Source organism: Podarcis pityusensis, assembly GCF_964106645.2.
Source record: "Podarcis pityusensis genome assembly, chromosome: 6".
NCBI lineage: Eukaryota > Metazoa > Chordata > Lepidosauria > Squamata > Lacertidae > Podarcis > Podarcis pityusensis.
In genome coordinates this window covers 83,229,585-83,253,197 of record NC_138030.1, presented here as the reverse complement: position 1 = coordinate 83,253,197, position 23,613 = coordinate 83,229,585, and the positions used below count along the sequence as shown (strand labels likewise).

General features: G+C 46.4%; 1 protein-coding gene across 1 annotated transcript in view; it reads right to left on the bottom strand.

Moving 5' to 3' along the window:
* CACNA1E (calcium voltage-gated channel subunit alpha1 E) overlaps positions 1-23,613 on the bottom strand; it is a 434,559-nt gene that overhangs the window by 234,199 nt on the left and 176,747 nt on the right. The window lies entirely within an intron of this gene.

Genomic DNA, 23,613 nt, shown 5'->3' with positions numbered 1-23,613 from the left:
CAAACCTCTGACCTTCTGATCGGCAAGCCCAAGAGGCTCAGTAGTTTAGACCACAGCACCTTCTTCAGAAGTTATGGTCCACACAACTATAGCCAGGTAGACTGGTGGAGCAGGCTGACAGTCCCTGCTCCCACCACTGTGTTCCTAGTGCCTTGCTCTGCCATTGCTCCACACTTTGAGGCAGAACTGGGGAGCTTGCTGTATTCCTGTAAACTCCCCACCTGATTTACACCCCTTCAGCCCCAATGCACGGGAGGTGGACGGGCCCTCTCTGCTTCACGCAATTATGATCATGCAAAGGGGCTGAATGCCCAAACTGCTACAATCAACTGGGACACATGTCTGTTCTTGAACCACTTCTCCATCATTGGATTCTATCAAACATTTAGTTCCTCTGCTCATCCAGCACCCTTTTCAGCCACAACCCACTCAGAAGCCACTTTATAGCAAAATAAGCAAATCTCTATAGCAAGGTGGATGGAAAAAAGCAAGTGCATTCTGTAGAGACAAATCTAAACTCTTTTCTTGGACTAAAGGGGGGGGGGGGAATCCAATACATGTGGATTCTAGAATGACTGTACCATTGACTCCTCCTGTAGGGTTAACTGTGCCTATGAACAAGCAAGGTGCCCCGTTGCAGACCATATTTGCAGAGCTCAGTTTGTAAAAAGAATATACGTGAAATATATATACCCTACCTTTAGTTCTGAAATATCCCTATCCCAGCTTACAACCCTATCTTGGTGGTGTAACAACTAGGAAGCTGGGATAGCACACACACAAACACATGCCCACATGTGATGTTAAACCTCCACCCAGATCTCTGGTCCTCTGCTGTCCCAGCAACGGCTGTCTTTATGGAGCCCAAGGGAAATAAGTCCACTTCAGAGAGCAGGGGTATAACCATCATTCAAGCCTGGAGCTTATTCTTATGAAGCCTCCCCCCCCCCACCTGCTCATGTTTGGGTGGTGGAGCAACTGATAGCTGGTGAGGCTATGATGTTAGATCCTCTTCCAAGCCTCCTGGTTCTGTTGCTATCCTCACAGAACTGAGCTCTGAGGAAATACCCCCCCCCCAGCAACTGGGTGCATATTTTAAGGGAGGGTACATGACCCAATCAGATATGCATTCTATGATAAATTCTGGAGAGGCAGCCAGGCTGATGTTTGCTTGCAAACTAACAGATTTACTGCGATATAAGCTCTCATGGAGTGGAATCCACTTTGTCAGATGGATGAGCAGGGCCGTCTTTAGCAGATGCAGCTCCGGGGTGCAAATATCCACCCAGCGCCCCCAAATGATCACGGATAGGGATGGCCGTAGCTGTGCACTGCCAGCCATCCGGGGGCGCAACTCTCCCCCATGCCGCTGCAGGAGATCAATCCTCACAAAGGCTTGGGGGTGAAGTTGCGCCCTTCCCAAGCCTCCTCGGGAGGAGAGCACAGCTTCCCTCCCAAGTCTCCTCGGGAGGAGAGCGATCCCCGCAGAGGTTTGGGAGGGAAGCTGCGTGCCCACCAGCCTTATGGTAGCTGGCGGGCATGCAGGGAAAGGGAAGACCACCGGCAAAGCCATGCAGCAACCCCACTTGCTGTGGCACCCCTGAGATGCCAGGGCCCTGGTGTGACGCATCACTAAGCCCTATGCGAAAGACGGCTCTGTGGATGAAGGAGTTCTGTGAAACTTTTTTCTGAAACTGGCCAATGGACAAAAGAAACCGGGCAGCTCATGGCTCTGTTTTGTTCCTCTGTCGAGCTGGCAACCAGACAGCAGGTTTGGTATTCCCAGGGCTCAAGTCTCTAAACAGAAGATGAATGCTGAGCTCTGGGAAGCCCTGCATATCTTTATGGGGCTACCTCACTGGTAATTCCATACTCTAATAATCCCAGATGACTTCCTTGCTCCTCAGGACCATGGGTAATTTCCCATCTGTGTCCTTCTGGCCTGCTCCCACCCACCCTTTCAGAGGCTCCGTATCCTTTGTCTTCTGCTTTGCAGGGAGCCTAACATGAATCCCAGCCTGAGACAAAGAGCTGCAAATACCAAGGAACCGCCTGGGGATTGATTGGTAGGTTAACTGAATTCTGGTCTGCAGAGGAAAGATCCCCCTAGAAGATCCAGTCTGTGCTAGTTAACATAACACTAAATATCTAATGCGAGGGGGTGACACACTGCAATAGCCACCTAAGAAGGTCAGGGACCCATCCAAAGGTGGCTTAAGGTTCCTGAGGAAGGAAGCTCAAAGGGCACTGTCCATAATTGTGAAAACAATAAGCTAAAAGACAATTGACCATTTTGCTGTCCCTTTATGGTGACTCAAAATCTGTCGCCAGAGACAGTCCACTTCACCCTCGACTAATTCTGTAGCCCCAACTAATGTTTCAGCCTGCTGCGTCCGTGGGACAGGGTGGGGCAGTCTGCTTGCCCATTCATTTCCAAAGAAATCAGAAGTTATATTCAGCATACCATCAAACATTATTAGGATGAAAGCAGTGACACTTCTGCTGACATTATATATATATTTATAGTGATGTTCAATTCTCGAGAATAATCTTTTGGAGAATATTCTCATTGTCGAGAATATTCTCCGGAGAATATTCTTACCTCATATCACTATATATATATATATATATATTTAAAAGACAAATATATCCCCCAAAGGGGATTTTTCCAGAACAGATACAAAAAAAGGAACCATTTCTGGACAAACTGATGTCATCACTGGTGAACAGGCAGCTGAGAATGCAAGGATCTGGAGGTGTGAACCTTAGCAGAAGGGGATTAGGAGAAAGGGAGGAATGCTGAGGCAGATCTTACTGGAGGCTTAGGTAATGCTGGAAAGACCCAAGATATTTTTATTGAGCATTTCTCCTGATTATTTTTTTTGCAGGGAAATTAGCTAGTGCTGGCTGTTCATAATGAGTATTCATTCTGATTTGGTCATGATGTGCCAAGCAAATGCTGCCCCACACTTTCCATCGCATTTCCCCACCACAAAAATTCTTTTTGAGGAAGCAGCGTTGTTCAAGCAAGACCTCTCAATCAGCTGCAATTGCACAACTTGAATTTGCTGGTCACTGACTGAATCACAGCCCAAAATAGCGACAGTCTGGAAGAGGACTGTAACAAAGAGGCCTGTTCTCTTGTTCTCCATTCTGCTTTAGTAGAGCAGTTACATCTCTCCTGGAATCCACAATGCACAGAATAGGTTCTGTCTGGAAGGGAGACAATCCAGTGGGAAATTAACACACCACTAGCCATCTCCCCTAACCAGGGCCGGATTTAGGTTTGATGAGGCCCTAAGCTACTGAAGGTAATGGGGCCCTTTATATGTCCAGCTGTCCTTTGTCAACAACAAATTGTCGCTGTTTTTTGTGTTGAATATACAGTGGTATATTCGGGGTACATACCTCGGGGTACATACGCTTCAGGTTACATACGCTTCAGGTTACACACCCCGCTAACCCAGAAATAGTGCTTTAGGTTAAGAACTTTGCTTCAGGATAAGAACAGAAATCGGGCTCCGGCGGTGTGGGGGCACCAGGAGGCCCCATTAGCTGAAAGTGGTGCTTCAGGTTAAGAACAGTTTCAGGTTAAGAACGGACCTCCAGAAGAATTAAGTACTTAACCCGAGGTACCACTGTATGCTATATGGTAATTTATGGACCTAATAGGTATCTAAAGCCATTTGCACATAACAAAATACATGATATTTTAGGGAGCAGGCTAATAGGTGGGACCCATTACTTACATCATAGGAGCCTACACAACACAAAACACTGTTGCTGTATGTAGTTTTTTTTATTTGTTTTTTATCTTATATTTTAGAAATGTACATCCAGTGGTTTTTTTCCTTTAATTTTTTTTTGGGGGCCCCCAAGAGAGTGGGGCCCTAAGCTATAGCTTGTTTAGCTTATACGTAAATCCGGCACTGCCCCTAACAGGGATGGATTTTGGTAATAGCACCCTGGGCAAGGCCAAAATTGGGCGCCCCTAAATGGATCTTGGGGATGCAGGTGGTGCTGTGGTCTAAACCACAGAGCCTAGGGCTTGCCAATCAGAAGGTCAGTGGTTCGAATCCCTGCGATGGGGTGAGCTCCTGTTGCTCGGTCCCTGCTCCTGCCAACCTAGCAGTTTGAAAGCACATCAAAGTGCAAGTAGATAAATAGGTACCGCTCCAGCGGGAAGGTAAACAGCATTTCCGTGCGCTGCTCTGGTTCGCCAGAAGCGGCTTAGTCATGCTGGCCACATGACCCGGAAGCTGTACGCCGGCTCCCTCGGCCAATAAAGCGAGATGAGCGTGCAACTCCAGAGTCGTCCGCGGCTGGACCTAATGGTCAGGGAGGTACCTTTACCTTTACCTTTTAAATGGATCTCAGTTATGGACCTTCTCAGTTTTGCACCCCCACGGCTCAGAGCCCTGTGTGGGGAACCGCATGCATTGCCCAAAATCCTGCGCTATACCTGACTTTCAAAAGGTGTCCAACCTGGGTTCCCAAAACCCTTAGAAGTGACTGTTGCAAATGGTCCTTTATCACTCTTGATCCCCACAGCCTTCAACTGATGCCTGCAGCTGCTAACACCAGAGGTGACCATGGAGAATTAGAGCTAATCCACACTTACCTTTTCTCTGCTCTTCCCAGGGATGCATTGAAAGCTCTGTGTCCTAGAACAAACCCCCTTTTTTCTTAAGCTCTGAAGCTTTCCCTGCAAAAACCCATTATTTAAAGCTCAATCAGAGCAAACATCAATCCATAGAAAACCCAAATTGATGTTGGCTCAGCTTTCAAGAGCGTATTTTCATGAGAAAAATAAAAATATAAGTACTCAGACACTGAGCATTAAACCGTGTACCTCTGCAGGAAAGAGTAGGGCAAAAGGAGAGTGGATAAGACCTATGTTTTGCAAATGTAAATTTGGACTAGTGTAGGAACAGTTAGACCAATAGTCTGGTATAGTACTTTATTTCTAATATAAGCTTTACTAGTTGTTCAAGTGTCAGGGAGAGCAGGAGCGGAGACTGGCTAAAGTTGCCAAGCAGGAGAACCGGAATTCAGCCAGCTGTTTCCTTACTCCCAAGGAGATCACAATCACGCAGTTGGAACCTGTGCCCCTTGCCCTAGTCAGAAAACTTTTTCAGCAGGGTCCACTGTTCCTCAGACCTTGGGGGGGGGGGGGAGACTAGATTGGGGGGGGATGAATGAATTCCTATGCTCCACAAATAACCCAGAGATGCATTTGAAATAAAAGGACACATTCTACCCATGTAAAAACACGCTGATTCCTGGACTGTCCGTGGGCCAGATTTTGAAGGTGATTGGGCCGGATCCAGCCCCCAGGCCTTAGTTTGCCTACCCATGCCCTAGGTGATGCTTGAGCAGGTGGGAGAAGCAGAGACAAAGAAAAAGATGGGACTCCCAGCCCTACAAAAAGTTGTAGCAGACCCATCCATGCACAAGAGTATACTACAGAAAATATGAGTTTGGGGAGACATGAAAGGAGGAGAGCAATTTTATGCTTAAGAGTTTTTTTTTATGTTTGGGTCCAACCCTCCTTCCAAAATGCTTAAAATGGCATCAAGTATTCTCTCCACCAGGGACGCGGGTGGCGCTGTGGTCTAAACCACTGAGCCTAGGGCTTGGCAATCGGAAGGTCGGCGGTTCAAATCCCCGCGACAGGGTGAGCTCCCATTGCTCGGTCCCTGCTCCTGCCAACCTAGCAGTTCGAAAGGAAGTAGATAAATAGGTACCACTCCAGCGAGAAGGTAAACGGTGTTTCTGTGCACTGCTCTGGTTTCGCCAGAAGCAGCTTAGTCCTGCTGGCCACATGACCTGGAAAAACTGTCTGTGGACAAACGCCGGCTCCCTCGGCCATTATAGCGAGATGAGCGCCGCAACCCCAGAGTCGTTCGCAACTGGACTTAACTGTCAGGAGTCCTTTACCTTTATTCTTTCCACAACCTCCCAAATTATATCCTCACAGCAAGCTTTCATAGTGTGTGAACACACATGAACATGTCACAGGGAGGTGGTGCCTGCATTTTGAATTCTGTGCACACATATACGTTGCGAATTGTGAAAGCAGATTTGGATATATGCCCGTTAAGCAAGAATCACACAAAGATGACTGGCACCAATCTGTAGGGTCGCATGTACTCCAGGGTGTGTATTGGGATGTGTGTGTTTGGCGGGGGGGGGGGCACCTCCCAGCTACTATTCACAGATGAAAGCCAGTCCAGAGCACAGAAAAAGCATAGCTGTAGATGTGTATTTTGACAACAGGAGCTGTAAGAAACTCATTTTCCGAGAGCAGATCCTCTCAGCATGTTTTCCCTACTCAAGGAAAGGGAAAGCAGTTATTAATCTATTAGAGAAAGAGCAGAATCAGAAGCAATGGGTTAAACAACTGAGAAGCATGTTTTTGGACAATCATTAGGACAAACCTCCCACTGGAATGCCTACAAGAGATGTTTTAAAATAAGCTTAAGCTGGCAAATCTCTTTCATTAGAAAGAGATTTCTGATGATATCTCCCTAAAAGTTTCCGTGCCATTGTTGCAGAAATCAAGAAAGCAGACATATTTAAACAGGGTGTTCTCTAGGCTAACACCTGATGCCCAGAAAATGCTTGCTTTATGAATCATAGAATCATAGAGTTGGAAGAGACCACAAGGGCCATCGAGTCCAACCCCCTGCCAAGCAGGAAACACCATCAGAGCACTCCTGACATATGGTTGTCAAGCCTCTGCTTAAAGACCTCCAAAGAAGGAGACTCCACCACACTCCTTGGCAGCAAATTCCACTGTCGAACAGCTCTTACTGTCAGGAAGTTCTTCCTAATGTTTAGGTGGAATCTTCTTTCTTGTACTTTGGATCCATTGCTCCGTGTCCGCTTCTCTGGAGCAGCAGAAAACAACCTTTCTCCCTCCTCTATGTGACATCCTTTTATATATTTGAACATGGCTATCATATCACCCCTTAACCTCCTCTTCTCCAGGCTAAACATGCCCAGCTCTCTTAGCCGTTCCTCATAAGGCATCGTTTCCAGGCCTTTGACCATTTTGGTTGCCCTCCTCTGGACACGTTCCAGTTTGTCAGTGTCCTTCTTGAACTGTGGTGCCCAGAACTGGACACAGTACTCCAGGTGAGGTCGGACCAGAGCAGAATACAGTGGCACTATTACTTCCCTTGATCTAGATGCTATACTCCTATTGATGCAGCCCAGAATTGCATTGGCTTTTTTAGCTGCCGCGTCACACTGTTGGCTCATGTCAAGTTTGTGGTCAACCAAGACTCCTAGATCCTTTTCACATGTACTGCTCTCAAGCCAGGTGTCACCCATCTTGTATTTGAAGAGCATTGGTGGCTTCTGATTGCTGCTAGCTACGAGCTGCTAGACCAGGGGTCAGCAACCTAAGGCTCATGGGCCACAAGCAGCCCACGGGGGTCGTTTAACTGGCCCACGAGCCACCCTCAAACCGAGCCGCCCGCTCGGTGAGTCTCCATGCACTGTGCTAAACCGGCGCAGCACGGCGCGGGGACTCGCTTTCACAGCGCTGGAAATCACATCTGTGCAGAAACCGAAAATTGTTTTTTTTTAAAAAATAATATTTATTACTTTTCCAACAATTTAAACACTACCAAAAAAAAATGAACAATACAATACAATACAAAAACACTACATAACACTAACACATTAAACTAACAAAACAAAACAAAACAAAAACAGTTTAAAACACATCAAACAATTTCAATATCTTATCTTTCATTCACTTATTTCAACGACCTCCTCACACCTCCCTTTTTGTATTCCACTTCTATTAATTGTTTCAGCAATTCCTTTCCATCTTCCTCTGTTTTCTATCCTATAATTATCTTAACACATTCTAACCTTATTTTTTCCTTTAATACTCTATTAATCTATTTATACTTAATTCCTTATAACATTTCTACTAAAGCCATATAACTTCATTCCAACATTTTTCTAACATTCATTAATTTTACAGTATTTCTGTAAATAGTCTCTAAACTTTTTCCAGTCTTCTTCCACCGACTCTTCTCCCTGGTCTCGGATTCTGCCAGTCATTTCTGCCAGTTCCATGTAGTCCATCAACTTTATCTGCCATTCTTCCCGGGTGGGTAAATCTTGTGTCTTCCAATACTTCGCGGTGAGTATTCTTGCTGCTGTTGTTGCATACATAAAAAAAGTTCTATCCTTCTTTGGCACCAATTGGCCGACCAATTCTATCCTTCTTTGGCACCAATTGGGCAGAAACCGCAGACGCAGATGCCAGAAATCGTGGACACGCATGCAGTCCGGCCCAAGGAGGGATCTCCGCTGGAGTGAACCAGCCCAGGCAAGGTAAACCTTGCTGACCCCTGTGCTAGACAAACCCCACCTCCACAAGATTGGCTGGAGAGAAGCAGGTTGAAAGTTGGAATGTGTCCACTGAAGGGGATAGCAGTCGGAGTTTTGCAACTGGCTGGCAAAAAGCACCGCGGGGAAGAAGAAGAAGAAGAGTTTGGATTTGATATCCCACTTTATCACTGCCCCAAGGAGTCTCAAAGCGACTCACATTCTCCTTTTCCCTTCCTCCCCCACAACAAACACTCTGTGAGGTGAGTGGGGCTGAGAAACTTCAGAGAAGTGTGACTAGCCCAAGGTCACCCAGCAGCTGCATGTGGAGGAGCGGGGAAGCGAACCCAGTTCCCCAGATTACGAGACTACCGCTCTTAACCACTACACCACACTGGCTCTCAGTAGGAGATATACTAATATATGATACTTGCTTTTCATGGCACTGAGAAGCACACAGTTCCACTGCCTGCTTGCCCCACATCAGTCCTAGGGGGACTAGTCTTGTCCTCTAAATGTCCCCTGGCGCCTCTGTCCCAAAGCCCAGGAAGCTTCTGCCCAGCTTAGGGAGGGAGGCACGATGCTCCAACAGGTCCAAGAGGCCTGGCACCTTCTTCTCCCACCCCAGGAAGCTAGTCCCCCTAGCTTAGGGGGGTCATGATGTTCATGCGTGTGTTGTCACACACACCCCAGGAGCGAAGGAAGGCGTCGTGACACCCGTGGCGGGTGTCACAACGTAGGGCGCATGTGCGGCGGTGCTACATACACTGCACATGTGCTGTATAGCGGTTTGCCACCAGAGCCACCCCAGCGCTGTACGGATGGTGCCGGGATCCCTCCATTGCCGCTGCAGCCATGTACGGCACTGGAGTGGCGCCGGCGGCAAACCACTATACAGCACATGTGCAGCATCGCTGCGTACAGTGCATGTGTGCAATGCCGCACATGCGCTGTGCTTAGCGGATTGCTGCTGGCACCGGGATCCTCTGCTCGCGGCTGCAGTCGCGAACAGAGGATCCCCCCAAAGGCAGCTGCAGCGGCGCGATAGCTGCTCGCGCTGCCACGAGCCCTCGTGGAGTGACTTCTTGTCACCCCCACAGACATGGAACCCAGGGCGTACCACCACCACCACCCCGCCCCCATTGCGACGCCACTATGCCCCCCCAATTGTCCTCGCAAGCTGGCAGCTCTGGCCCCAACTATTCACCTGCGAAAAAATTCACCACGCGCCATTGCCCACAAAATTCATCTCTTTGTGTGTCCTGTCCAAAGGAGGCCTAAAGGGTGGCAATACAATAATGGGCTTTTTCCAGTGGTGACTCCCTGCTTGTGGAATGCTCTCCCCAGAGAGGCTCTCCTGGTGCCATCTTTATCTATTTTTCGGCAACAGGAAAACCTTTTCTTTTTGCTGGGGATGTTACCCTGTAATCTGAAGCGTTTCAAGTCCCTTTGGTCTCTTTTAGCGGAGCAGGTTTTGCAAGACCTGTGTTCTGTTTGTATAGATGTAGGGCTTTTGTGTTGTAGGGATTTTGGGAGGGGTGCTTCATTTGTTTTAACTGATTTTAGTGTTTATACTTATGTAAGTCACTGGATGAGTCACTTTTGTAAGTAAAGCAACTAAAAGCAACTTGTGTGTGTGTGTGCACGCGCATGTGGATATATATATGGCTTTCCAATTCTGAAATATATATATTTTTGGTTTTATATAGAAAACAAAAATAGCATGATTTTAAAACACCCCTTTCTGAAATAGCTTCACTTCTGTTGGCCCTGAAAATTCATATTAATTTCAGAAGCCATGAAATAGTACCAACATAGACCTCTACCTTTCATCAAGAGTGTTTGACTACATAACACCTCGGATCCTTTTCAACTTTAGAATAACTTATACTTGTTTATACTGTGCCACCCATCCCACGCCAATTCTGTAAATCGAGTGAAACATGTCTTCTCATAAGAAATGCCTTCGCACAGGAGCCAACTTGCACAATTTATTTCCGAGCGCGCAATGAGAGCTTTCTTTGGCATGGAGTAACAGAAGATCGCAGGCAAGGCAAACCCAAAGTAGAATGAAAAACTCAGCTGAAAGTTCTGTATCACTCTAGCCGACCCTCTGCTCAGAGCAAGGGCAGATTCAGAAGGAGGACCCACAACGTCGCTCTCACACACACCTCTTTGCTTTCTCGGCAGCTCCAGAGAACACATCAAACTTTAATGGGCTCATTCCTCAGCAGCTTCACAAGCTACTGAATATAGATGGACAGCCACAGAACATCTTGACAGCTTTTAATGGCAAGGAGGAATGTCAGAAATAAAATGCAAGGAGGGAGCAGAAATCGGTGAGAAGGTTGCTAAGTCCCAAAGGAAGCAACACAAAGACTTTACTACTGCAAGATATGTGCAAATTGAATCTGACCTAAAACAGATACACCTTGACTGCAGAATCCAAATGGGTGGCGCATCAGAAGGATAAATGGGGCATTCACCCCATGTGCCACCAGGAAAGGAGCACAAGCTGTCACTGGCTACAAAAAAATTGGAAGATTGGAATCTAACAACAGCTACATTTCTCCGAAGAAGGAAAAGACACAATTCTGAGCCTCAAATAACTTTGTTTTCTTCCAGCATGCACACATAGACACATCCCACCACAGTGAGGACCTACCAAAAAATGGTTTGACCCACGTTCATGCCCAACAGGATATTGGCATAATGATCCTGACCTACAATAGTTAACTGCATGGCAGAGGAAGGGGGGGTTCATGTCACTCCCCCCTTGCCTGGAACCCATCAAAAAGGCAGTGCTTTTTTTCCAGGGAAGTTTTTAATGTTTGACGTTTTATTATATTTTTATATGTGCTGGGGGCTGCCCAGAGTGGCTGGGGAAACCCAGCCAGATGGGTGGGGTATTATTATTATTATTATTATTATTATTATTATTATTATTATGACACGGGTGGCGCTGTTGGTTAAACCACTGTGCTGCTAGGGTTTGCCTATCGAAAGGTTGGCGGTTCGAATTCCCATGAGCTCCCGTTGCTCAATCCCTGCTCCTGCCCACCTGGCAGTTTGAAAGCACGTCAAAGTGCAAGTAGATAAATAGGTACCACTCCAGTGGGAAGGTATACAGTGTTTCCGTGCACTGCTCTGGTTCACCAGAAGTGGCTTAGTCATGCTGGCAACATGACCCGGAAGCTGTACGCCGGCTCCCTCGGCCAGTAAAGCGAGATGAGCGCCGCAACCCCAGAGTCATCTGTGACTGGACCTAACAGTCAGGGGTCTCTTTACCTTTACCTTTTACTACTACTGTATGGATTGCTTAGATACCCTTCTCTCTCTCTCTCTCTCTCTCTCTCTCTCTCTCTCTCTCCCTCCCTCCCCTCCCCTCCCTAGACCATCATTTGAGAAGACACTTCCCTTGTTAAGTCTGAAAGAAGTGAAATGTCAGTCAATGCCTCTGACACATAAACCAGAGACCTAACGTATCAGAAGAGTTTTGCTCAATAAGCGCATACAGCAAAAAGGTTGACGTTTTGCAGCTGTCATATCAAAACCAGGATTCAGTCTCATTCTTGATTTTTGTAAATGTATTTCTCTTCCGATGAAAAGGAATGTCTTGCTTCTCACCTTCTGTTGTCAAATTATTATAATTATTACAAGGAGACTATACATGTTTGTGATACCCAAGGATATCAACATTCTGAGCAAACACTTTGTTGCCTCGAAAGGATGTTTGATTTAAGAGGAATGGCTTCAAAAAGTAAACATCTATAGAATAGAAGCTTTACTGTTTGTAGGGGCCAGGATCTGAAGACTCACACTATCCATTGCACGGGGTTGGACTAGATGACCACTGGGTACCTTCCAACTCTATGATTCTAATTGCATACACCTAAAGGAGTTTTTGGGATGCAGGTGGCGCTGTGGTCTAAACCACTGAGCCTAGGGCTTGCTGATTGGAAGGTCAGCGGTTCAAATCCCTGCGACGGGGTGAGCTCCTGTCGGGTTGTGAAGGTCCCTTATCTGAAACCTTGAAGCACAACTCCTAGGCAGTACAGCCAATGCCAGGTGATGTGGACCACGAATCTGTGCAAGTCAGCTTTGTAAAAAAAAAACCCTAAGTCAGGACCAGGTCATCTTTCTCCACCTGAGAGCCCCATTCCTTCCAGGGCCCACATGCCATTGATGGGAGAGAGGAGAGGCAAACCTGAGCAGAGCAGCAAATGTGAATTTTGCCTTTTTACAACAGGCTGGTTTGTCCTCACTGACACATGCCTCTCAATCCTTCATCCAGCATCAGATTTAGGAATGGAGCAGGAAGTTGTCCTGCACAGAGTGATGAGCCAAGGGAGTGCAAGGGACGCAGGTGGCGCTGTGGTCTAAACCACAGAGCCTAGCACTTGCCGATCAGAAGGTCGGCGGTTCGAATCCCCGCGACGGGGTGAGCTCCCGTTGCTCGTTCCCAGCTCCTGCCAACCTAGCAGTTCGAAAGCTTGTCAAACTTTCTGAAATAATGTGTGAACTGAAACTCATCTAGCCTTCAATATTCACAATTCTCTGAATTTTGCAATGCAGCGCTCCAGCCCAGTGTGTGAAGAAAAAAAAGCATATGACAGGCTGAACCAGTGTGATTAAAAATGCATATGATAGTGAAAATAACATACAAAAAATGCATTGCAGTAGGGAAAAGCTGCATTGCATTAATGTACGTATCAGCGAAAATTGCACTAAAAAATGTGCATACTGGGAGAAATTCACACCAAAACGCTGGTGGATTTTCGTGAGGAATTTTCCTTTAAAATAATAATAATAATAATAATAATAATAATAATAATAATAATTTATTATTTATACCCCGCCCATCTGGCTGGGTTTCCCCAGCCACTCTGGGCAGCTTCCAACAAAATATTAAAATACAATAGTCCATCAAACATTAAAAGCTTCCCTAAAGAGGGCTGCCTTCAGATGTCTTCTAAAAGTCTGGTAGTTGTTTTTCTCTTTGACACCTGGTGGGAGGGCATTCCACAGGGCGGGTGCCACTACCCAGAAGGACCTCTGCACAAATTGATGTGGAGATGTAGAGGATCATACTTACAAGATTGAAAAAGTGAAAAACTGAGAAAAACCGAAATGGAAGGATTAGCCCACCCCCTTCTTGGGGACTTAAGAAGGATCTGAGCAGACTGCAGCAGGAAACAGGCCAAAGTAGCAGGGCAAGTCTTACTACCTATGCTACAAACCCCACATCACATTTGGGTGGCTGAGGTTGGAGCTTTGCAAAGGCTATCTGGTTAACCCCATCTCTGAGCTGAGCTTGGAGCCAAAGGTCTTCTGCTTTCATAGCTTGCTGTCTCAACCACTCTGCTGCAGATGCAACACAGTCACCCACAGCTTCTCACATGGCCTGGTGGGTGAAATATCACAACCCCCATCCTACTCCTTGGGGAACATAAAGAGTCAGGTCCATTCATTCCTCAGATATTGCTCCTGCTGAGACTGAAAGTAAAATATAGTAATTAGAGTCACTATACAAGTAATTAGAATAGTGTCCTATTTCCCACAGATACTGAACGCTATGACTGCACACATGCTTAACAGGCAACTTTCTATTGTTGATAATTATGCTAATTAGAAACTAATGTTTTTTCCCCATATTTGATCCCACTCAGTGATTGCTAATGGTTCAAGTTTCAAAGTTTTGGTCATTTTTTGAGCTGCATACAAAATCAGTTGGTTTTTTTCAAGTTACCACAAAGGGGAAATAATAATCCTCCCCCTTTTCTCAAACTCTTTCTTTCACAAACGTAGTTCAAGACATCAAGGTGTTTTGTTTTTTTTTAGTATGGTGACCAGCAGGGTACCGTTTAGAAAGGGAGGGGTGAACACCTGTTTTAGAATAGTGCGTTTATTCCCCAGGAACACCGTTACATTTGATTATTATTCAAAATTAAGAAAATTAGGGTGCAATCATAACAGAATTTCTAAAGAGCAGGGAACTTTGGGACAATACACTAGGCAGGGGGAGGTTGTGCATATCAGTTCTGAACAGTGTTTATAAAGGCGTTTTGTTCAGAACCTGGCAACGTGAATAAGGTCCATGGAAACAAAAAAAAAAGCAGATTTTGGCATTTCAAAAATTGGCACCCAAATGGCAGCTGATCAGAACTGGAAAGGGGTCACTCTGGAGCTCTGCCGCTATCTAAATGTCAGGTACTGAGGAGTGCCAGAGAAGAACAGCACCTGAATGTATCGGGGGCTTTCCTACTGCACAAACCTTTTAATCCATCCCCATCCCACTTGAAAAATCCACTCTTGCTTTTTGATGCAGAAAACATTTGTAAAATGCACCCAACTCCTGGTTCAGCTAAACCTTAATAGATCATAAAACAAGTTGGTAATTAGATGTTTGTGGAAACAAAGTCCTAGTAGAAATAGTTATACAGAAGCCTTGTATCTTCCAGAAACGTCTGTTTAAAAATGTAGTATATACACCGACAACTGGGAAACACTGGCCTGCAAGTGCTCCAGTTGGAGAACAGCCTTTACCAAAGGTGTCATGGACTTTGAAGATGCTTGGACTTGGAAGCGAAGGCTCAGAAAAAGCTCAATATGGAGGCCAATTGGCCGAAATATTGGGAAATTTTGGAACAAGAGGGAGACAGATTAAAATTGCAGAGTTTTGAAAAACTAAAAAATAGAGTGCAAGATTGGCTCCATTATTACCAAATAAAGGAGGTGTACAATTTGGATAGAAAAATTGGCTTCCAGGTGGAAAAATCAAAATTGGAAACAGAACTGTTAGACCCCAAAACTAAGAACTTGTCAAGAATGTATAACTTGCTGTTGAAATGGAATACTCAGGATGAAACGGTGAAATCAACTATGATTAAATGGGCACAAGATGTAGGGCATAATATTATGATGGCTGACTGGGAACAGTTATGGACCACAGGTATGAAGTTTACGGCATGTAATGCCCTAAGAGAGAATATAATGAAAATGATCTATAGGTGGTACGTGATACCAGTCAAGCTTGCAAAAATATATCATTTGCCCGATAATAAATGTTGGAAATGTAAAGAGACTGAAGGCACATTTTTTCACCTTTGGTGGACATGCCCAAGGATTAAGACATTCTGGGAGATGATTTATAATGAAATGAAAAAGGTATTTAAATATACCTTTCTGAAGAAACCAGAGGTCTTTCTCCTGGGCATGGTCGGCCACTTGGTGCCAAAAAAGGATAGAACTTTTTTTATGTATGCCACAACAGCAGCAAGAATACTCATCGCGAAGTATTGGAAGACACAAGATCTACCCACCCGGGAAGAATGGCAGATGAAGGTGATTGACTACATGGAACTGGCGGAAATGACTGGCAGAATCCGAGACCAGGGAGAAGAGTTGGTGGAAGAAGATTGGAAGAAATTTAAAACTTATTTACAGAAACATTGTAAAATTAAGGAATGTTAGAAGGATGTTGGAATGAAATAATGCGGTTTTAGCAGAAATGCTATAAAGGATTAAGGAAAAATAGATTGTTAAATGGTGAAGGAGGGAAAGTAAAGCTACATTATATTAAGATAAAATAGAGGACAAAAATTGGAAATGATGGAAAGGATTTGCTGAAATAGCTAATTGAACTAGAATACAAAAAAGGGAGGTGTGAGGAGGTCAAGGAAATAAGCAAATGAAAGATAAGATATGGGAAGATTTATTGTATTTTTTTCCTTTTTTTCTTGTTTCTTTTTTTATTATTATTGTGATGTGATGTTTTGTATTCTTTAAATATGCTGTTTTTTAATTTTTTCTTTTTGTAACCCTTTAAAATTCAATAAATATTATTTAAAAAAGAAGATGCTTGAACTCAGGACGAAAGGGAGAAACGTGCTAAGAGGAAGGCACGCTTGGCAAACCCTCACCGTGATCAACTCCCACCAATGTCCCCACTGTGGAAGGACGTGTGGATCCAGAATTGGTCTCCACAGTCACTTACGGACTCACTATTAAGACCATGTTCATGGAAGACAATCTTAATCGGCTATGAGAAGAAGAAGAGTTTGGATTTGATATCCCACTTTATCACTACCCTAAGGAGTCTCAAAGCGGCTAACATTCTCCTTTCCCTTCCTCCCCCACAACAAACACTCTGTGAGGTGAGTGAGGCTGAGAGACTTCAAAGAAGTGTGACTGGCCCAAGGTCACCCAGCAGCTACATGTGGAGGAGCGGGGAAGTGAACCCGGTTCACCAGATTACGAATCTACTGCTCTTATCCACTACACCAGAAGAAGAAGAAGAAGAAGAAGAAGAAGAAGAAGAAGAAGAAGAAGAAGAAGAGAAAGAGGAGAGAAGGAGAAGGAGGAGAAGAAGAGAAGGAGAAGGAGAAGAAGGAGGAGGAGGAGGAGGAGAGAAGAAGAAGAAGAAGAAGAAGAAGAAGAAGAAGAAGAAGAAGAAGAAGAAGAAGAGTTTGGATTTGATATCCCGCCTTTCACTCCCTTTAAGAAGTCTCAAAGCGGCTAACATTCTCCTTTCCCTTCCTCCCCCACAACAAACACTCTGTGAGGTGAGTGGGGCTGAGAGACTTCAAGGAAGTGTGACTGGCCCAAGGTCACCCAGCAGCTGCATGTGGAGGAGCGGAGACGCGAACCCGGTTCCCCAGATTAGGAGACTACCGCTCTTAACCACTACACCACACTGGCTCTCAAGAAGAAGAAGAAGAAGAGGTTTCTGCCTTCCTTTACATACCCTTGGTTTTCAAAAGCATATGACCTCTGCTATTAGATTAAACACAAGTCTACTGTTACAGAAAGAAGAAGCACCAGGTCCACCTGCAGCAGCACAACCAGACGTCTTCATCTGCCTTCAAATGCAGTTTTATAAACATATAAAGCAGTGGGGAAATTCTCCACCAGCGAGCTCAGACATCCCTCAAAGTGAAGTGCCATTTTCAGTTCACGCATCTTCTTTCTTGGGTCCCTTTGCTCCTCTGTCCACCTGACCCATCATCTTGTGCCCCTTTTTGGTCAACTCAAAACTGCCCGTCCTCAAATGACCTTTCCGCACTGCCCCCTCCAAATTGCATTGCTCAAAGAACGACAGAGGCGGGGGACAGGAGCAAAAGAAATGTCAAGAAGGCCCGTGGAGAACAATGGGACCTTATTTGAAGGTCTGTTGTTGGAGTAATGGTAGCTGTGAACATCAGAGGGATGACTGGACTCCATGGAAATAAATGCAGGGATTGATTGCAGCAGAGCCACCTGCACTGCTGCCAAGAAGGAGGGATGAGATTTCAGCAAGGTACCACTGTTCCTCCTGGTACACTACAGAAACACAGGTGGCAGGAGATCAGGTGACCACAGCCACACGCCGCAACAACCATTGCTACTGGATGTGTTAATGGGATGAAAACCTGATGAGATATTGATTGCCCACTTGAATAGCTTGGCACAGCAAATGGACAGAAGGCCGTCTGGAAATTTTCCTTACAGCTTATTGCACTGTTTCTGTAGGTAGAAAGAGGGTGGTGCTGGGGAGAATCTCACCCTGTCTTGTTAAGTACTTAATAAATAAGAGAGGACTTTGGACATCAAGGGGGAAATGAGAAAGTTGGCTTGCTTGCACTTGCTTTGGGGATTCTCATATGCTGCATGTATTCGATGAATCCTTTGCGAATTCCTCTTTCTTCTTAGTCTACAGTATATTATTATTAGAATTTATATATCACCCTATAACCGGAGGTCTCAGGGTGGTTCACAGAGCAAAATCAACATATAAACCACAATATATAAAATCAAAATAAAAACAACAACCCAATAACACCCCCCCCCCGCAGAAAAGAGTCACATTTTAAAAGGGCATAGGCTGTCAATCAGATCAGCCAAAGGCCTGGTTAAAAAGGATTTTGCCTGGCGCCTAAAGGTGCATAATGAAGTTGTCTCTATGGTGAGACAGGAAGGCCCAAGGTTTCAATTCAAGTTGTGAGATTAGGTCTGTACCCAAAGAGCTGAAGAGATTTGGGGTGAGTGTATGTGTGTGATGCCAAAGGCTAAAAGAAATGCACAAAGGCAGCTTAAAGAAAGGTAATGCTGATTTCTCCCACGTACACACAGTGAGGCTTTTGCTGTCTAATAGCAACAAGGAACAATCCCCAGTACCAGTGGCGTAGTGTGGGTTGTCAGCACCCGGGGCAAGGCAAGTAATTTGCGCCCCCTAACCCGTGGATTTTAGTAGGGGCAGAGAGCTGCGAGTGCGAGCACGCCCCCCCCCCCGATGTTGCGCCCGGTGTGGCCGGCCCCCCTGCACCCCCCACGCTACGCCACTGCCCAGTACCAAAAAGACAAAAAAAGAGAGGGAAAGTCTACAAGGTGTCACACCACATTCAATCTCTTGTGCACAAGCACACAATTGCCACAGACAGACCACAGGTGTGAACACACAATTCACATTCTCTTTGCCCAAGTTTATCTTTCTCTCTCTCACAAATGGGAATCCACAGGATTTTTTTTGGGGGGGGGGCAGTCCAAGGAAGAGGAGAGTAAAACATTGGAAGGTCAGAGCAAGTTGTTTTCTCACACAAAAAGAGAGAAGAATGGTAGAGAAGTTTACTTGGAAAAAAAGGAAGAAAGCAAGCTGGGAATCTGGGGGCTTGTGGTTCATCCCAGAGGCACTAAAGAACGTCTCACAGCCACCAACTGTCAACCATAAAACACCCAGTGTCGCCTAAGTTAACGTCGCTCAAAGAAACTAAAGCAGCTCGGGCAGAGTGATCACAGCGACTCTTCCCAGCAGGTCTTGCCCAAATGTGGCATGTTCCTGCCTTTCCCCGGTTCTCTAAGTCTCCTTCCTTCCCCAGGCCCGTCCCAAGCAACCTAAGACTTATTTGCCTTGCCTGCCTCTGTTTTTTGTGTTCTGGGAGACTGGGGAGGGGAGCTGGTCACAGCAGGAGGGGAAGACTCCCTGGCTTCTTCAGCAGCATGCCTGATCTCTGCAGCCTCTGCTTCTGCCTCTGATATTGTAGTGCTCTCTGACACAGGCTCTTCCTGCTCACTAACACTGATTACCTCTTCAGCTGCCGACACCTCCTCCTCCCTGGTTTCTCCCTCTGACCACTCATCGTCCCCACCACCACTCTCCTGGCTCTGAGCTATCTTCCGCTAGGGTGGTGCCTCGCAGCCAGTCCATGACACCAACCACGTCACCCATGGGTGTCAGGCTGGCAGCCAATGGAGTCAGTTATTATCTAGACATTTAACGATGGGATGCATTTATCCCTGTATTGCTTTTACGATGCAGTTTGTATTTTTATGAATGTTTAAAAGTGCTGTTTCTCATAGTTAAAAGTGTCCATCTGAGTTAATTTCCCACCAGTGAAAATTCCTTTGAAAAAGCACTGGGACTGAAACAGGCTGTGCAAAAACAGCAGGGGAACAAACAAGCAGGGCCAGATTAACCTGCATGCCAAAAATATTATAGATCAGGAAACAGTAGCAAAACAGGTATCATTAAGATATCTACATTGCAGCAAAAATTGGTACAGATTGCAACTGCTAGTACAACCTTAAGTAAAGGTAAAGGGACCCCTGACCATTAGGTACAGCCGTGGCCGACTCTGGGGTTGCGGCGCTCATCTCGCTTTATTGGCCGAGGGAGCCGGCGTACAGCTTCCGGGTCATGTGGCCAGCATGACTAAGCCGCTTCTGGCGAACCAGAGCAGCGCACAGAAACGCCATTTACCTTCCCACCGGAGCAGTACCTATTTATCTACTTGCACTTTGACGTGCTTTTGAACTGCTAGGTTGGCAGGAGCAGGGACCGAGCAATGGGAGCTCACCCCATCACGGGGAGTCGAACTGCCAACCTTCTGATCGGCAAGTCCTAGGCTCTGTGGTTTTACCCACAATGCCACCCGCGTCCCAGTACAACCTTAGGTTTGGCCCAAATGCTGCCACAATATCATATTCTTGGTGTCTTGAAGTCTTCCAGAGCGCAAGCAGTTGCCCAGACTGATCCAAGCACCTTGTCCACATCCTCGAACCTTACTAGCTGAAATTCATCCAACATAAAATAACTAGACAGTACTCTGGATACCTTCTGAAATTCATCTGCTGGAACAATGCAGTCAAGGTCCCAGTGCATGCAAGAAATTGTATCCTCAAAATGCTTTGCAAACAAGTTGCAGTGAGCTACCATCAGTTCTACTGCCTCCGTTGGGCCAGGCTGTATAAGGGCCTATACTACCCTGAAAAGCTGTGCAAGATGGCATAGTGAAGATGCAAATGCAGGCAGCAAAGTATGCCTTCTTTGCTGCATTCACTGCCATGAAGTAGGCTTGATGATGAGATCTCACCAGTGTTTGATGCATTTGACTGGTGTTTTCCCCCACCTGTGTTCAAGCTATCTTCTAGCTCAGTGATGGCCAAACTTGGCCCTCCAGCTGTTTTTCGACTACAACTCCCATCACCCCTAGCTAACAAGACCAATGGTCCGGGATGATGGGAATTGTAGTCCCAAAACAGCTGGAGGGCCAAGTTTGGCCATCACTGTTCTAGCTTGTCTCATTGCCTTAACCTCTGGAGTACACCAAGGAGCCAAGCAGGTGCCACAAAGCAGCAGAGGGCACTCAGGAGTGATCATATCAATGGCTCAGGCCATTCGGATGTTCCAGAGGTCAGCCAGGGCTTTAACAGGAGTGCAGCCAGAAAATCCCCCAGAATTGTCTGGAAACTCATCAGCCTCCACGGGCAGAGCATCCCAATCGGTCCCATGTCTCTTCAGAGGGGAAAGCCTAGATCTCAACAGAAAGTGATCTGTTCATTACAAGGGACTGATGTCAACATCCCCTACTTTCAGATCACCTTCTTCCTGCCCAGTTGAGAAAACAAGGTTCAGAGTGTGACCTGCCACATGCGTTGGGCCAATGACCTGTTGAGACAGTCTCATAGTCATCATGGCAGCCACGAAGTCCAGAGCCAGTCACCACGGTATGAATGTTGAGGTCCCCCAGAACCAACAATCTGAGTCTTCAACACCGCCCTGAGACCAGCTCTGCAGGCAGGAAGACTGTCAGCAACAAGGCAGGCGGTAAACCAGCTGAATCAACCGTCCCCATATCCCAGTGCTAGGAACACACATCTTTCATAATACAAGTGTTGGATTAGTGACCAAACCCACAGATGCGGATTGTGATGGCCTGGGATTCGGACTCGGAGGCTGAACCTGAGGAATCCCAGCCTTCACAGGAGTCCCTGCCTCCAGAACCAGCTGAGCCGGGCTGGGGCCTGAGCCTGAAGGGCCCTCACCTGTGCTGGATCCTCAGGTGCAGGCACCAGGTGAGTCTTCTCTGGCTCCTGAAGTGATGGAGGACCCATTGCCTGCAGGTGCTCCACTCTCAGCCCCGTCATGGGAAGCTGAGGTTGCCCTAGGTCCAGTAACCCTCCAGCCTCTCCTGAGCTGCGGAGGCTCAGGGCAGAGAGGCAGAGGGAGCTAAGTTCCCGCAGGAGGAGTGCTCGTCTCCAGGCCAGGAGAGGCGAGTCACCTGTGGACCGGGGCCGCCCTATGCCTTGGAGCAGATAAAAGCCAGCCAGTCCCAGGTTGCGGGAGCAACTTCGTTGGTAGCCTGTTCCTGCCTGCACCCTGTCCTGCTCTTCTGCCAGAGTTCCTGACCTCGCCCGACTCCTTGCCCTGGACCCAGCTTCAGCCTTGACGGACAGCCTCCATACCGCACCCTCGACCTCAGACTGGACTCGGACCTCGCCACATGGTTAACCCTCAGGACCAGCACACAGATGCATACATCAGGGCACGGAGTGCCAGACATCTCAGAACAGGACCTCCAGCAGGCAACATCACAGTATAGCATCTCTGCAGAAGGAGTTGCTGAGAACATCGTGCTGTGCAGAAGGAGCTTTGCAAATCCCCCTCCTCAACTGGCCAAGAAGCCAGTGCTGCTTCCTCTGACTTTTTACAATTCCTGCCATTTGCTCTGAGCAACCAGCCTTCTAGGTTCCAACTCTTTCCAGTAGCCCTGGAATCAAGATTACTTGCTTGCCTCTGGCTCATCTGTTCCTCCACAGCAGTAGCAGCTGCTTCAAGACTCTGACCTTTAGTCTCTGCTATTTCCTTCTGGGCGTCACCTGGCTGGTGGCTGGTTGCATCTTGACCATGAGACTCTGATTCTGTCACAGCTCAGGAAGGCAATTCTCAATAGATTCAGATGTCCTTGGCCGCAGGCATGCAACTGTATTAGAATTTTGTGTGCTGAAAAGACGGCCGTGGGTGGGTGGGTGCTGAGTTCGGAAAGTTTGACAGCAACTAATAAACAACACAGCACAGACTCTCTAATACAGAAAAGCTGCCATCTGGCCCTGAATGCATCCTCAATATTGAGCATTATTTCACCACAATCAAACTAGATAGGCACCTCTTAATGCAATTACATAAGCTTGGTAAAATTCAGCTTAGTTCCTTCCCTACCAAAGTGAAAGTTAAAACAAGCCAAAGTATTGCATTGTAATATGAGCCATCCCTCTAAATTACAATTTCTTTGTTATTATATTCTTACATTTCTATTCCCCCTTTCTTGTACAATGGGACCCAAGATGGTGTTCATATGGTTCCTGGGCAGATGCCCATCCAGACCCTGATCACACTCAGACCTGCTTAGCTTCAGTAAAGTGGTGTCCTCATGTGCCTTCAGACCCATGCCCTGGAACTAGGACTGTCTATACTGGTGGTGGGATTCACCCACTCCCTTTCCCTTTCAACACAGTTAATTGCCTGCTGCTTCAGTCACTTTCCGTAATTCAAAGTTAGGGGGCTGGAGGAGCACGGCTTGGTTACCTTGGCTGACCTATCATGGGCAGTATCTCCATAGCAACATCCCGTTGTTTTCTGAAGGTACTGAAGCTAGAGGGACCAACAATACTCGTATACTGAAGTGAAGGACAAAGCATCTCCTCCTCCTCCTCCAGATGCAGCCAGGCAGACAGGTGAGGAAAAGGGGAGCGGAGAGAACTGCCATCAGTAGTAGAAGAATATACACACACAAACATACTCACACGCACAATACAGTTAGAAGCCATCGATATATGATGAACATGTCAAAACATAATGCAGCCGTACAATGAGTCAGAACATTGGTCCTTCTACCCCAGTATTGTCTATTGTGACTAATAGCAGCTCTCAATTTCACAACCGTGAACTTTCGAACGAAGGCATGAGAATGCACAAACAGAACCCCTTTGTTTTTCTTGAAATAAAAA